We start from the raw sequence: 3,754 nt of genomic DNA, 5'->3' as shown, positions 1-3,754 counted from the left end.
CTCCCCAGCATTCCACCCCCCAGGACAACCAATCCCCCAGGATACTCAGCCCCCACACCTGACCCCTAGGTCACCCACTCCCCAAGGACACCACTTCACGGGGCTCTCTGGAGGGCCCGTCAGACCCCATAGCACCTCAAACCCACCCTTTGAGCTCCTTCCACCCCCTCATTTGGGGGAGTCCCTCCCCTTTCCCAACTCCCTGGAGGGGCATCCAGGATGAGCCCTTTCTGCACAGATTTGGCCTGGCTGCCCCCAGATGTCCTCTCAGGACCCCCTGGACCCCGCTGGGGGTCTGGGAGGAGAGGACCAGGCGCAGGACTCTGGGGGTGGGACTGGGTCGGCTCATCTCTGACGGCCCTTCCCCATTGTCTGCCCCTCCACACCCTCCCGCCCTGCTCTCGGGTCCCCTCCTGGGCTGTGTGCCTCACTCCTCCCCACCCCTCACACCTCGGGGACATCCACACGTACCAAGTGACCGGTCTTCACATCTGTCCTTGCACCCTGCGGTTCTTACCTGCTCCCTGCTGGACATGGCTCCTAGGACAAGCGATGGCAGGTCCCGTGGCTCCTCCCTGGCCACTGTTCAGTCCCTAACCGGTGTCCCTGTTTTGGCTCCTTCCTGCCTGTGGTCCCATTTGGTCGCAACAGCCAAGGACGACCTGAGGGGAGTGGTTGGCTCCAGGCCTCAGACCCCCAATCCGCCAAACCCAGATGTCCCAGCCCCGGACACGTCCCTTTTTTTGTTGTTGTTGTTGAGTTGGAGTCTCACTCTGCCACCCAGGCTGGAGGGCCATGGCACACTCATGGCCACCGCAGCTGGGACCTGCTGGGCTCAGGTGACCCTCCCGCCTCAGCCTTCCAAGTAGTTGGAACTACAGGTGCACACCACCAGCCCAGCTAATTTTTTGATTTATTGTAGAGATGAGATCGCACCAAGTTGCCCAGGTGGGTCTCGAACTCCTGGGCTCAGGCAATCCTCTCACCTCGGCCTCCCAAAGTGCTGGGATGACAGGCTAAGCCACTGCACACGGTTGACACATCCCTTTCAAGCAAAATCCTAGGAGGGTCTAAGTCCTGAGCCTATGAGGACCCTCTCTCCACCCTCAGGGTGGCCAAGGCAGCTGCCTCTACCTTTGCTGGGGCCCAAGGACAGCACAGCAGCCAAGAATGACCTGCAGGGTGGAAAGGAGCAGATGTGAGATTACAGATGGGTCTGCCCTCCAGGTCACAGGCCCAGGTGGACACCTTGTTGCTGGGTCCATTGCCAGGGACAGCTTACCTGCCCACCATTGAAGCCCTCTCCAGCCGGGTCTCAGCTTCTCTCAGCCTCTGCTCCTTAGGTTGAGAGAGAGAGACAGAGAGAGAGTGGAAGGGGAGGGGAGGGAAGGAGAAGGAGAGGAAGAGAGAGAGACAGGGGAGAGAGAAAGGGAGAAGAGAGAGAGGGAGGGGAGACAGAGAGACAGGAAGAGGGAGAGGGAGGGAGAGAGACAGAGTAAGAGAGGGGGGAAGAGAAAGGGAGGGGAGAGAGAGGGAGAGAATGAGAAAGAGAGAGAGAGGAAGACAGAGAGAAAAAAGAGAGGGGCACAGAGTGAGAGAGAGAGAGAGAGAGCCAGAGAGGAAGAGAGAGAAGGGGAGAGAGAGAGAGAGAGAGAGAGAGAGAGAGAAGAGCACGGGTTTCCTCTCCCAGGGGCTCTGCCGGTGCTCCCCCTCGCCAGGACTACCCATCAGCGTGACTGACAGCAGATAGTCTTGTCCCTTGGGAGAACCTCATCCACCCTTAGCCCACAGGGTCTCGCTTGGAACAGCCAGGCTCGACCTCTGGTCTGGGCTGTGAGGTCTGGGCTAACGTCCCATGCGTCTGTCCTCGGCTCCTCGGCTCACGTGGTTCCTGCTGACATAAGCCGGGCCTCCCAACTTTCTCCCAAGAGGGACCTGGTAGACTTCTCCCTTAGTGCTCTAGGCAATGGCCAGCAGGGGTGGTGAGAGGCACCCACAGGACAGGGAGGAGGGGTGTGGGGTGTGTGGCCCTGGGGGGGGCAGTCAGGTCAGTCAGTACACCCTCCCCAGGCATCCTGGGGCCCTGCTCACGGCCCCCGATGCCAACCTGTCTGGCCACCTCCGTCCAGACCAGAGCAAGGTTAGAAGGGGGCGAGACCCACTCCTGCGTCCTCTCCCCGCGCCCGACCTAGCACTGGGCAGGCGACAGGCAGCCTTCGAATGAATCGCACCGACCCGGGTCTACACTGGAATAAAATGAGTTGCAGGCAACTGCAAAAAGGCATAAACATGTGACACTGGCAGACGTGGAAACGAAACATCCATGTTCGGTGAGGGCAGCAAGAATGGTCTGAAGCATGTGATGTGAACAGAAAGGACCAAGCTGCTGTGCCTGGGGCTGGGGTCTGGTAGGCTGCCAGGGGGTGGGGCCTGCAGAACAGCCAAATGGCTGGTCAGATTCTCCTAAGCCAGGGAAGGCCATGCGCCCCCCTCCTCCACCCCCACCAGCCGTCAGTCCTTCCTGGACCCCTGGAGAGGTGCCCCCTGCCCTCGGTTGCCTCCTGAGCCCTGGGGTAGCCAGAAAGGCAAGGGGGACCAGGCACACGGTGCTGGGTGGGAAGCAGGGCCCCTTCCACCCTTTCCCCTTGGCCACAGGCCACAGGCAGCTGGCGTGGGTTGGGCCCACAGTTTGGGACAGATCCCACTGACTGGAGCGGGAAGAGGTCAGGGCCTTGCTCTGTTCCCAGCTGGCACGAGGGCCCAGGCGGCGGGGAGGCTCAGGTCAGGCGGAACACTGGCTTTCCGGCAGTGCCAGGTGTGAGCACCCTCTCCCGCCTCTCCAGCCCAGAGGCCTTGGGCAAGTCGCCTGTCTCCCCACCGTCACCCAGTGAGAGGGACACAGAGAGGCCAAGACAAGGCCACGGCAGGGGCTGGCCTGCCGGGCATTCTTTCCTGGGAAGTCACTGTGCCGCTGTCCCTTGGATCCTCCTCTGTAAAGCAGGGATTTGTAAGAATGAAATACGACGACCTGGAACAGAGGATCCCGAAACAGGGTTCTGGGTCAGAGTCTAAATCTCTGCCCCTTTCTCTAGAGAACTCAGCCCCATGCAGGCCGGTGGTCGAGCCCAGCAAATGCTTGTAGAATCGTGGGATGTGCCCACCTCTCCCTTCCTGTCGCTGAGCTTCTTATTTTCTTTTCTTTTTTTTTTTTTTGAGCCAGAGTCTGGCTCTGTCGCCTAGGCTGGAATGCAGTAGCACGACCACAGCTCACTACAGCCTCAGCCTCCAGGACTCAGGCAATCCTTCTACCTCAGCCTCCCAAGTAGCTGGGACTATAGGTGGATCCCACCACACCTGGCTAATTTTAAAAATTTTTTTGTAGAGATAAAGTCTCGCTATGTTGCTCAGGCTAGTCTCGAACTCCTGGGCTCTAGCAATCCTCCAGCCTCAGCCTCCCATAGTGCTGGGATTATAGGCCTGAGCCAGCGTGCCTAGCCTGTCTCTGTGCTTGAGTCTGGCTGGTGGTCACAGAACTCAATGCTCTCACTGCACAGATGGGGAGACTGAGGCCCAGAGCGGGCCAGGGACCTGCCCGTTTCCCACAGCCAGTCAGGACCGGCCGGCACTAGGTGGGGGCAGCTTTCTGTGTCCATAACGCCCTTCTCTGTTGACTTTGAAACCTTCCTTCATTCTTGCTGATCTGAACTTGTCTTTCCTCTCTGCCTCTTTAGCAACTAGAGCCCCAGCCGCCTCC

The sequence above is a fragment of the Carlito syrichta genome, unplaced genomic scaffold, assembly GCF_000164805.1.
Source record: "Carlito syrichta isolate Samal-C Ts95f unplaced genomic scaffold, Tarsius_syrichta-2.0.1 Scaffold144209, whole genome shotgun sequence".
Classification (NCBI taxonomy): domain Eukaryota; kingdom Metazoa; phylum Chordata; class Mammalia; order Primates; family Tarsiidae; genus Carlito; species Carlito syrichta.
The sequence above is the reverse complement of the archived record's forward strand: the minus strand, read 5'-3'. Positions refer to the sequence as shown.